The 13,310-nt window shown below is 38.4% G+C and overlaps 1 non-coding gene across 1 annotated transcript; it reads left to right on the forward strand.

Annotated features, from left to right (window-relative positions):
• Nucleotides 1-8,960: 8,960 nt before the first annotated feature.
• Nucleotides 8,961-9,064, forward strand: LOC130951074 (small nucleolar RNA R71). Its single transcript, XR_009073827.1, has one exon. It is a non-coding gene; the product is annotated as a small nucleolar RNA R71 (small nucleolar RNA).
• Nucleotides 9,065-13,310: the final 4,246 nt, after the last annotated feature.

Below are 13,310 nucleotides of genomic sequence, written 5' to 3' on the forward strand. Positions count from 1 at the left end.
AGAAGCCTCAACAAGGCTTTAACAATGGTGGACGCAATAGGCTGAGCAATAGCAAGCCTTTTCCATCATCTTCTCAGCAACAGACAGAGAATTCTGAACAAAACACTTCCAATTTAGCCAATCTAGTCTCTGATCTGTCAAAAGCCACTTTCAGTTTCATGAGTGAAACAAGATCCTCCATCAGAAATTTGGAGGCACAAGTAGGCCAGCTGAGTAAGAAAGTCATTGAAACTCCTCCCAGTATTCTCCCAAGCAATACAGAAGAGAATCCAAAAGGAGAGTGCAAGGCCATTGATGTAATCAACATGGTCGAATGCACAAGGGAGGAGGAGGACGAAAATCCTAGTGAGGAAGACCTCCTGGGACGTCCCTCAAGCAAGAAGGAGTTTCCTATTAAGGATCCAAAGGAATCTGAGGCTCATATAGAGACCATAGAGATTCCATTAAATCTCCTTCTGCCATTCATGAGCTCTGAAGACTATTCTTCCTCTGAAGAGGATGAAGATGTGACCGGTGAGCAAGTTGCTCAATATTTAGGAGCTATCATGAAGCTGAATGCCAAGTTGTTTGGTAATGAGACTTGGGAAAATGAACCTTCCTTGCTCATTAATGAACTAGATACCTGGATTCAGCAAATTTTACCTCAAAAGAGACAAGATCCTGGCAAGTTCTTAATACCTTGTACCATAGGCACCATGACCTTTGATAAAGCTCTATGTGATCTGAGGTCAGGGATAAATCTTATGCCACTCTTTGTAATGGAGAAGCTGGGGATCATTGAGGTACAACCTGCCTTGTTCTCATTACAATTGGCAGACAAGTCATTGAGACAAGCTTATGGAATAGTAGAGGACATGTTAGTAAAGGTTGAAGGCCTTTACATCCCTGCTAATTTCATAATCTTAGACACTAGGAAGGAAGAGGATGAATGCATCATCCTTGGAAGATCTTTCCTAGCTACAGCAGGAGCTGTGATAGACGTCAACAGAGGTGAATTAGTATTTCAATTGAATGGGGACTACCTTGTGTTTAACGCACATGGCCATCTCTCTGTGACAAAAGAGAGTAAGCATGAAGAGCTTCTCTCAGTTCAGAGTCAAGAAGAGCCCCACAGTCAAACTCTAAGTTTGGTGTTGGGAGGCCACAACCAAACACTAAGTTTGGTGTTAAGACCCCATATCCAAACTCTAAGTTTGGTGTTGGGACTATACAACATTGACCTGATCACCTTGTGGCTCCATGAGAGCCCACTGTCAAGCTATTGACATTAAAGAAGCGCTTGTTGGGAGGCAACACAATTTTATTTATCTAATTTTTATTTTATTTTATTTTTATTTTGTGTTTTATTAGGTACATGATCATGTGGAGTCACGAAAAAATATAAAAATTAAAAACAGAATCAAAAATAGCAGAAGAAAAATCAGACCCTGGAGGAAGGACAGACTGGCGTTCAACGCCAGTAAGGAGCATCTGGCTGGCGTTCAATGCCAGAACAGAGCATGAATCTGGCGCTGAACGCCAGAAACAAGCAACATTCTGGCGTTGAACGCCAGGAATGTGCCTTGAGAAAAGCTGGCGCTGAACGCCAGTAACAAGCATGGAACTGGCGTTCAACGCCAGAAACATGCTACATATGGGCGTTGAACGCCCAGAACGTGCATCACCTCGGCGTTTAAACGCCAGAATGGTATGAAAAGGCATTTTACATGCCTATTTGGTGCAGGGATGGAATTCCTTGACACCTCACGATCTGTGGACCCCACAGGATCACCTCAGGATCTGTGGACCCCACAGGATCCCCACCTAACATATTCCCACCTTACCTCCTAATCCTATTACACTCTCCCCCATGTCACATTTCCCAAAACCCTTCACCAATCACCTCAATCTCTCTTCCCCATTACCTCTTCACCACTCACATCCATCCACTCTTCCCCATAAACCCCACCTACCTTTAAAATTCAAAAACACTTTCCCACCCAAACCCACCCTAAAATGGCCGAACCTACCCTCTCCCCTTTCCCTATATAAACCCCTCCATTCCACTTCATTTTCACACATCACAACCCCCTCTTCTATACCTTGGCCGAAACCCACACTCCCCCTACTCCTCAATATTTTCTTCTTCTTCTTCTTCTCTTCTTTCTTCTCTTGCTCGAGGGCGAGCAATATTTTAAGTTTGGTGTGGTAAAAGCATAAGCTTTTTGTTTTTCCATTACCATCAATGGCACCTAAGGCCGGAGAATCCTCTAGAAAAGGAAAAGGGAAGACAAAAGCTTCCACCTCCGAGTCCTGGGAGATGGAAAGATTCATCTCCAAAAGCCATCAAGACCACTTCTATGATGTTGTGGCAAAGAAGAAGGTGATCCCTGAGGTCCCTTTCAAGCTCAAGAAAAATGAGTATCCGGAGATCCGACATGAGATCCAAAGAAGAGGTTGGGAAGTCCTAACCAACCCCTGCAACAAGTCGGAATCTTAATGGTTCAAGAGTTCTATGCCAATGCATGGATCACTAGGAACCATGATCAAAGTATGAACCCGAATCCAAAGAATTATCTCACAATGGTTCGGGGAAAATACTTAGATTTTAGTCCGGAGAACGTGAGATTGGCGTTCCACTTGCCCATGATGCAAGAAGATGTACGCCCCTACACTAGAAGGGTCAACTTTAATCAAAGATTAGACCAAGTCCTTATGGACATATGTGTGGAAGGAGCTCAATGGAAGAGAGACTCCAAAGGCAAGCCAGTCCAACTAAGAAGACTGGACCTCAAGCCTGTAGCTAGAGGATGGTTGGAGTTCATTCAACACTCCATCATTCCCACTAGCAACCGATCTGAACTTACTGTGGATCGGGCCATCATGATTCATAGCATCATGATTGGAGAGGAAGTAGAAGTTCATGAAGTCATCTCCAATGAATTCTACAAAATAGCCGAAAAGCCCTCCACCATGGCAAGGCTAGCTTTTCCTCACCTTATTTGCCATCTATGTTACTCAGCTGGAGTTATCATAGAAGGAGCCATCTCCATTGAAGAGGATAAGCCCATCACCAAGAAGAGGATGGAGCAAGCAAGAGAGACCCTCCACGGATCTCAAGAGATGCATGAGGAAGCTCATCATCAAGAAATTCCTGAGATGCCTCAAGGGATGCACTTTCCTCCCAACAACTATTGGAACAACTCAACACTTCCTTAGAAGATTTAAGCCACAATGTGGAACAATTAAGGGTGGAACATCATGAGCACTCCATCATTCTCCATGAAATAAGAGAAGATCAAAGAGCAATGAGGGAGGAGCAACAAAGGCAAGGAAGGGACATAGAAGAGCTTAAGGACATTGTTGGTCCTTCAAGAAGAAGACGCCACTAAGGTGGATTCATTCCTTGTTCTTATTTCTTTCTGTTTTTCGGTTTCTATGTTATGTTTATGTATATTTTGTGTCTCTACTTCATGATCATTAGTATGTAGTAACTATGTCTTAAAGCTATGAATAAATTCCATGAATCCTTCACCTCTCTTAAATGAAAAATGTTTTAATTCAAAAGAACAAGAAGTACATGAATTTTGAATTTATCCTTGAATTTAGTTTAATTAAATTGATGTGGTGACAATACTTTTTGTTTTCTGAATGAATGATTGAACAGTGCATATGTCTTTTGATATTGTTGTTTATGAATGTTAAAACTGTTGGCTCTTAAAAGAATGATGAACAAAGAGAAATGTTATTGATGATCTGAAAAATCATGAAATTGATTCTTGAAGCAAGAAAAAGCAGTGAAAAAGAAAGCTTGCGGAAAAAAAAGAGAAATGGCAAAAAAAATAGAAAAAAAAGAAAAAGCAAGCAGAAAAAGCCAATAGCCCTTAAAACCAAAAGGCAAGGGTAAAAAGGATCCAAGGCTTTGAGCATCAATGGATAGGAGGGCCCAAGGAAATAAAATCCAGGCCTAAGCAGCTAAATCAAGCTGTCCCTAACCATGTGCTTGTGTCATGCAGGTCCAAGTGAAAAGCTTGAGACTGAGTGGTTAAAGTCGTGATCCAAAGCAAAAGTGTGTGCTTAAGAGCTCTGGACACCACTAACTGGGGACTCTAGCAAAGCTGAGTCACAATCTGAAAAGGTTCACCCAGTTATGTGTCTGTGGCATTTATGTATCCGGTGGTAATACTGGAAAACAAAGTGCTTAGGGCCACGGCCAAGACTCATAAGTAGTTGTGTTCAAGAATCAACATGCTTAACTGGGAAAATCAATAACACTATCCGAAATTCTAAGTTCCTAGAGAAGCCAATCATTCTAAACTTCAAGGGAAAAAGTGAGATGCCAAAACTGTTCAGAAGCAAAAAGCTACAAGTCCCGCTCATCTAATTAGAACTAATATTCATTGATATTCTGAATTTATAGTATATTCTCTTCTTTTTATCCTATTTTGTTCATCTAGTTGCTTGGGGACAAGCAACAATTTAAGTTTGGTGTTGTGATGAGCGGATAATTTATACGCTTTTTGGCATTGTTTTTAGGTAGTTTTTAGTAAGTTCAAGCTACTTTTAGGGATGTTTTCATTAGTTTTTATGTTAAATTCACATTTCTGGACTTTACTATGAGTTTGTGTGTTTTTCTATGATTTCAGGTAATTTCTGGCTGAAATTGAGGGACTTGAGCAAAACTCTGATAGGAGGCTGACAAAGGATTGCTGATGCTGTTGGAATCTGAACTCCCTACACTCGAAATGGATTTTCTGGAGCTACAAAACTCCAAATGGCGCGCTCTCAACGGCGTTCGAAAGTAGACATCTAGAGCTTTCCAGAAATATATAATAGCCCATACTTTATTCGGAAATTGACGACATAAAGTGGCGCTCAACGCCAAGTACATGCTGCTGTCTGGAGTTAAACGCTAGAAATACGTCATAACCCGGAGTTGAACGCCAGAAACACGCTATAACTCGGCGTTCAACTCCAATAAAAGCCTCAGCTCGTGGATAGATCAAGCTCAGCCCAAGCATACACCAAGTGGGCCCCGGAAGTGGATTTATGCATCAATTACTTACTCATGTAAACCCTAGTAGCTAGTCTAGTATATATAGGACATTTAACTATTGTATTAGTCGTCTCTTTTGACCATGTTTCATCTTTGGTCTCAGCTTTGTTTTTATTCTTCATCTTGAGAGGCTATTGATCACATTTTAGGGGGCTGGCCATTCGGCCATGCCTGAACCCTTTCACTTATGTATTTTCAACGGTGGAGTTTCTGTACACCATAGATTAAGGGTGTGGAGCTCTGCTGTACCTCAAGTTTCAATACAATTACCATTACTTTCTATTTAATTCTCTTTTATTCTTATTCCAAGATATACGTTGCACTTCAACTTGATGAATGTGATGATCCGTGACACTCATCATCATTCTCACCTATGAACGCGTGTGACTGACAACCACTTCTGTTCTACTTTAGGCCGGGCGCATATCCCTTAGATTCCCCAACAGAATCTTCGTGGTATAAGCTAGATAGATGGCGGCATTCATGGGGATCCGGAAAGTCTAACCTTGTCATGGTATTCCGAGTAGGATCCCGGGAATCCGGAAAGTCTAACCTTGTCCGTGGTATTCCGAGTAGGATTCCGGTATTGAATGACTGTGACGAGCTTCAAACTCCTGAAGGCTGGGCGTTAGTGACAGACGCAAAAGAATCAAGGGATTCTATTCCAACCTGATTGAGAATCGACAGATGATTAGCCGTGCTGTGACAGAGCATTTGGACCATTTTCACTGAGAGGATGGGATGTAGCCATCGGCAAAGGGTGATGTCTCCAGACGATTAGCCATGCAGTGACAGCGCATAGGACCATTTTCCCGAGAGGATGAAAAGTAGCCATTGACGATGGTGATGCCCTACATACAGCTTGCCATGGAAAGGAGTAAGAAGGATTGGATGAAAGCAATAGGAAAACAGAGATTCGAGAGGATTCTAGCATCTCCATACGCCTATCTGAAATTCCCACTATTGATTTACATAAGTATTTCTATCCTATTTTATTTTTTGTTTATTATTTATTTTCGAACTTATCATAAACCATTTAATCTGCCTAACTGAGATTTACAAGGTGACCATAGCTTGCTTCATACCAACAATCTCTGTGGGATCGACCCTTACTCACGTAAGGTTTATTACTTGGATGACCCAATACACTTGCTGGTTAGTTGAACGGAGTTGTGGAAAGAAAGTGCTGAGTTAATTTTTTTTTGCACATGCCAAAGAGCCATTATTGTTGATCACAATTTCGTCCACCAGCAAGCTTTTGCTTTTTCACTGCTTTTTCTTGCTTCAAGAATCAATTTTCATGATTTTTCAGATTGTCAATAACATTCTCTTTGTTTATCATTCTTTCAAGAGCCAACAATTTTAACATTCATAAACAACAAGATCAAAATTTTGCACTGTTCAAGCATTCATTCAGAAAACAAAAAGTTTTGTCATCACATCAATATAATTAAACTAAATTCAAAGACAATTTTTGAAATTTATGTACTTCTTGTTCTTTTGAATTAAAAAAATTTTCATTTAAGAGAGGTGAAGGATTAATGGAATTATTCATAGCTTTAAGACATAGTTACTAACTACTAATGATCATGAAGTAGAGACACAAAACATAGATAAACATATAATATAAAAAACCGAAAAACAGAGAGATAAGAACAAGGAAGTTAAGGAATGAGTCCACCTTAGTGAGGGTGGCACCTTTTGAAGGTCCAATGGTGCTTTTTGAGCTCCTTTATGTCTCTTCCTTGCTTCTATTGCATGATCCCTAGTGATTTTGGTGTTCCTACCCTTAGTTGCTTCCAATAAATATGTGGAGGAACATGTATCCCCTGAGGTATCTCAGGGATTTCTTGATGAGGGAATTTCTCATGCTCTCTTGATGTGCAGTCAAATGCTTTTCTACTAAGTTATGGACTCTTGAGATGAATATCTCCATCTCCCAAGACTCAGAGGTGGAAGCTTTTGTCTTCTCTTTTCTCTTCTCTTTCTTTTTTCTTTTTTTCTTTCTATTTTTTTTTTTGAGGTTTCTCTGGACTTAGGTGCCATCAATGGTTATGGAAAAGCAAGAAAAGCAAAAAAGCTATGCTTTTACCACACCAAACATAGAATGTTGCTCGCCCTCGAGCAAAAGAAGAAAGAATAGAAGAAGGAGAAGAAGATATGGGGGAGAGGGAGAGATGTTTGTGTTCTGTCCATGTAAGGTGGGTTTGGGTGGGAAGGATGGATGGATGTGAGTGGTGAAGAGATGATGGGGAAGAGGGATTAAGGTGATTGGGGAAGAAGGGAGAAGGTGAGTTGAGGTAGGTGGGGATCCTGTGGGGTCCACAGATCCTGAGGTGTTAAGGATTTACATCCCTGCACCAATTAGGCATGTAAAACGCCTTTGCATACAATTCTGGCATTTAAACACCGAGGTGATGCATGTTCTGGGCGTTCAACGCCCATGTGCAGCATGTTTCTGGCGTTGAACGCCAGTTCCATGCTTGTTTATGGCGTTCAGCGCCAGCTCTATGCTCTGTTCTCGCGTTGAACGCCAGCCAGATGCTCCTTACTGGCGTTTAAACGCCATTAAGTCCTTCCTCCAGGGTGTGATTTTTCTTCTGCTGTTTTTGATTCTGTTTTTAATTTTAGTATTTTTTTCGTGACTCCACATGATCATAAACCTAATAAAACATAAAAGAGCAATAAAAAGAAAAATAAAATTAGATAAATAAAAATTGGGTTGCCTCCCAATAAGCGCTTCTTTAATGTCAATAGCTTAACAGTGGGCTCTCATGGAGCCTCACAGGTGATCAGGTCAATGTTAGGACCTCCCAACACCAAACTTAGAGTTTGACTGTGGGGGTTCTGTTTGACTCTGCATTGAGAGAAGCTGTTCATGCTTCCTCTAATTACCAAATAACTTGGTATTTAGCTTCAAGATGGCTCCTAGATATTGAGCAACTTGCTCTCCAATTACATCTTCATCCTCTTCAGAGGAAGAATAGTCTTCAGAGCTCATGAATGGCAGAAGGAGATTTAATGGAATCTCTATTGTCTCTATATGAGCCTCAGATTCCTTTGGATCCTCAATAGGGAACTCCTTCTTGCTTGAGGGACGTCCCATGAGGCCTTCCTCATTGGGATTCACGTCCTCTCCTTCCTCTCTAGGTTCGGCCATATTGATTATATCAATGGCCTTGCACTCTCTTTTTGGATTTTCTTCAGTATTGTTTGGGAGAGTACTAGGAGGGGTTTCAGTGATTTTGTTACTCAGCTGGCCCACTTGTGCCTCCAGATTTCTGATGGAGGACCTTGTTTCATTCATGAAACTTAAAGTGGTCTTAGACAGATCAGAGACTAAATTTGCTAAGTTAGAGGTATTCTGTTCATAATTCTCTGTCTGTTGCTGAGAAGATGATGGATAAGGCTTGATATTGCTGAGCCTATTTCTTCCACATTATTAAAGCCTTGTTGAGGCTTTTGTTGATCCTTCCATGAGAAATTCGGATGATTTCTCCATGATGAATTATAGGTGTTTCCATAAGGTCCACCTATGTAATTTACCTCTGCCATTGCAGGGTTCTCAGGATCATAAGCTTCTTCTTCAGAAGATGCCTCTTTAGTACTGTTGGATGCATTTTGCCATCCATTCAGACTTTGAGAAATCATATTGAGTTGTTGAGTCAACACTTTGTTCTGAGCCAATATGGCATTCAGAGCATTAATTTCAAGAACTCCCTTCCTTTGAGGCGTCCCATTATTCACAGAATTCCTCTCAGAAGTGTACATGAACTGGTTATTTGCAACCATGTCAATAAGTTCTTGAGCTTCTGCAGGCGTTTTCTTTAGGTGAATGGATCCACCTGCAAAATGGTCCAATGACATCTTAGAGAACTCAGATAGACCATAATAGAATATATCTATCATGGTCTATTCTGAAAACATGTCAGAAGGACATCTTTTGGTCATCTGTTTGTATCTTTTCCAAGCTTCATAGAGGGATTCACCATCTTTTTGTTTGAATGTCTAAACATCCACTCTAAGCTTGCTCAGCTTTTGAGGAGGAAAGAACTTAGCAAAGAAGGCCGTGACCAGCTTATCCCAAGAGTCCAGGCTATCTTTAGGTTGTGAATCTAACCATGTTCTAGCTCTGTCTCTTACAGCAAAAGGGAAAAGCATGAGCCTGTAGACTTCAGGATCTACTCCATTCGTCTTTACAATCTCACAGATCTGCAAGAACTCAGTTAAAAACTGATAGGGATCTTCTGATGGAAGTCTATGAAACTTGCAGTTTTGTTGCATTAGAGCAACTAGTTGAGGTTTCAGCTCAAAATTGTTTGCCCCAATAGTAGGGATTGAGATGCTTCTTCCATCAAACTTGGAAGTAGGTGTAGTATAATCACCAAGCATCCTCCTTGCATTATTGTTGTTAGGTTTGGCTGCCATGTCTTTTTCCTGTTCAAAAATTTCAGTAAGGTTGTCTCTGGATTGTTGTAATTTAGCTTCTCTTAATTTCCTCTTCAGAGTCCTTTCAGGTTCAGGGTCAGCTTCAACAAGAATGTCTTTTTCCTTATTCCTGCTCATATAGGGAAGAAGAGAACAAGAAAAGAAAGATGAATCCTCTATGTCACAGTAAAGAGGTTCCTTATTGTTAGTAGAAGAAGAAAGGGAATAAAGAAAGGAGAATCCAAACAGAAGGGTAAGGATAGGGGTAGTGAATTGAGATGAAGAGAGGTGAAGAGAAGTGTTAGTGAATGAATAAATAAATAGAATTATATAAGAGAAGGAGAAATTTTCGAAAATAAATTTTAAAAAAGAGTTAAATGATTTTCGAAAAATAAAGATAAGAAATAAAATTAAAATTAAAATTTAAAACAATTAATTAATTAAATAAAGAATTTTTGAAAAAGAGGGAGGTATTTTCGAAAATTAGAGAGAAAAGTTGTTAGGTGATTTTGAAAAAGATAAGAAACAAACAAAAAGTCAAATAGTTATTTGAAAAAAAATTGAAAATCAAATTTGAAAAGATAAGAAGATAAGAAGATAAGAAGTTAGAAAAGATATTTTAAAATCAAATTTTTGAAAAAAGATAAAATTTTGAAAAAGATATGATATAAAAGATAAGATAAAAAGATATGATTAAAATGATATGGTTAGAAAAGATTTAATTTTTAAAATTAAAATTAATTACTTGACTAACAAGAAACTAAAAGATATAATTCTAGAATTTAAAGATTGAACCTTTCTTAACAAGAAAGTAACAAACTTCAAATTTTTTGAATCAATCACATTAATTGTTAGTGTAATTTCGAAAATTTGAAATAAAATTAAGAAAGAGATTTTGAAAATAATTTTAAAATTTTTGAAATTAATAAGATAAAAATGAAAAAGATTTGATTTTTGAAAAAAATTTTTGAAAAGATAGGATTTTTAAAATTGAAAATTTGACTTGACTTATGAGAAACAACTAATTTTAAAAATTTTTGACTAAGTCAACTCAAATTTTCGAAAATTAGGAGAGAAATAAGAAAAAGATATTTTTTATTTTTGAATTTTTGATGAGGAGAGAGAAAAACATAAATATGACCCAAAATATGAAAATTTTGGATCAAAACACTTAATGCATGCAAGAACACTATGAATGTCATGATGAACACCAAGAACACTTTGAAGATCATGATGAACATCAAGAACATATTTTTGAAAAATTTTTTTATGCAAAGAAAATATGCAAGACACCAAACTTAGAAATCTTTAATGCATGGACACTATGAATGCAAAAATGCATATGAAAAACAATAAAAGACACACAACAAGAAATCATCAAGATCAAACAAGAAGACTTACCAAGAACAACTTGAAGATCATGAAGAACACTATGAATGCATGGAATTTTCGAAAAAATAATGCATAAATTTTAAAAACATGCAATTGATACCAAACTTAAAAATTGACTCAATACTCAAACAAGAAACACAAAATATTTTTGCTTTTTATGATTTTATGATTTTTTTGTATTTTCTTTTGATTTTTTTTCGAAAAACATTTAGGAAAAAAGAAAATAAAAATTCAAAATTTTTAATAAGAATTCCAGGAATCTTTCAATATTTGTCTAAAGCCCCAATCCAAGGGTTGGGCATGGCTTAATAGCCAGCCAGCTTTAGAAGACATAAATCAGGCATGCAACAGCTGATATTTCATCCAACTCCATATACATACTTGACCTGTTGACAAGTAGAGGCCTCAATCCAAGGGGGTTTGGATATGGCTTTACAGCCAACTAGGCATCAACATGTTACTTGTGAAACTCTAGAATTCATTCTTAAAAATTTAGAATAATTTTCGAAAACAGATGAGAAATTTTTGAAAGATTTTTGAAAAAAAAAATTTTTTTAAATTAAAACAAAAAGAAAATTACCTAATCTGAGCAACAAGGTGAACTGTCAGTTGTCCATACTCGAACAATCTCCGGCAACGGCGCCAAAAACTTGGTGGACGAAATTGTGATCATCAACAATGGCTCCAAAGACTTGGTGCTCTTAAACATGAATTACACTTTGTCACAACTCCGCACAACTAACCAGCAAGTGTACTGGGTCGTCCAAGTAATACCTTACGTGAGTAAGGGTCGATCCCACAGAGATTGTTGGTCACTTGTAAATCCCAGTCAGGCGGAATTAAATGGATTAAGATATTATTGGTTTAAATAATGATAATAAAATAAATAGAAAATAAAGATAAAGTTACTCATGTAATTCAATGGTGGGAATTTCAGATAGGTGTATGGAGGTGCTATGTTCCTTCTGAATCTTTGCTTTTCTACTTCTTTCTTCCAGTTTTTTTTCTCTCCTTTCTATGGCAAGTTGTATGTAGGGCATCACCGTTGTCAATGGCTACATCCCATCCTCTCAGTGAAAATGGTCCAAATGCTCTATCACAGCACAGCTAATCATCTGTCGGTTCTCAATCAGGTTGGAATAGAATCCCGTGATTCTTTTGTGTCTGTCACTAACGCCCAGCCTTCAGGAGTTTGAAGCTCGTCACATTCATTCAATCCCGGAATCCTACTCGGAATACCACAGACAAGGTTAGACTTTCTGGATTCCCATGAATGCCGCCATCAATTCTAGCTTATACCACGAAAATTATGATCAAGGAATCCAAGAGATATGCACCCGGTCTAAGGTAGAACGGAAGTGGTTGTCAGTCACGCACGTTCATAGGTGAGAATGATGATGAGTGTCACGGATCATCACATTCATCAAGTTGAAGTGCAACGAATATCTTAGAACAGGAATAAATCGAATTGGATAGAAAATAGTAGTAATTGCATTAAAACTGGAGGTACAACAGATCTCCACACCCTTAATCTATGGTGTGTAGAAACTCCACTATTGAAAATAAATAAGTGATGAAGGTCCAGGCATGGCCAAATGGCCAGCCCCCAAACGTGATCGATAGTCTCCTAAGATGAATAATAGAATAAAACTGAGACTAAAGATGAATAATACAATAGTAAACTATCCTATTTATACTAGACTAGCGACTAGGGTTTACAGAAGTAAGTAATTGATGCATAAATCCACTTTCGGAGCCCACTTGGTGTGTGCTTGGGCTGAGCTTGATCTATCCACGAGCTGAGACTTCTCTTGGAGTTGAACGCCAAGTTGTAACGTGTTTTGGGCGTTCAACTCTAGTTCGTGACGTGTTTCTGGCGTTTGACTCCAGAAAGCAGCATAGAACTGGCATTGAGCGCCAGTTTATGTCATCTAATTACGAATAAAGTATGAACTATTATATATTTCTGGAAAGCTCTGGATGTCTACTTTCTAACGCCGTTTAGAGCGCGCCATTTGGAGTTCTGTAACTCCAGAAAATCCATTTTGAGTGCAGGGAGGTCAGATTCCAACAGCATCAGCAGTCCTTTGTCAGCCTCTTATCAGAGTTTTGCTTAGGTCCCTCAATTTCAGCCAGAAAATACCTGAAATAACATAAAAATACACAAACTCATAGTAAAGTCCAGAAATGTGAATTTAGCATAAAAACTAATGAAAACATCCCTAAAAGTAACTAGATCATGATAAAAACTACCTAAAAACAATGCCAAAAAGCGTATAAATTATCCGCTCATCAGTGTCCAGCACCTCTTTGGGTTACTAAGTGTTTTGTATCAAAGGTTACTCTTGATAGTGGACTTTCAGCTGATAATCCCGGATTAGTTAATCTAAGTTACCAAGTGATAATGCATCCCTAAGTGCTTATTCATCCAAGTATATCTTTTGTACTTAAACAC

The sequence above is a fragment of the Arachis stenosperma genome, chromosome 1, assembly GCF_014773155.1.
Source record: "Arachis stenosperma cultivar V10309 chromosome 1, arast.V10309.gnm1.PFL2, whole genome shotgun sequence".
In the NCBI taxonomy this organism is placed as follows: domain Eukaryota; kingdom Viridiplantae; phylum Streptophyta; class Magnoliopsida; order Fabales; family Fabaceae; genus Arachis; species Arachis stenosperma.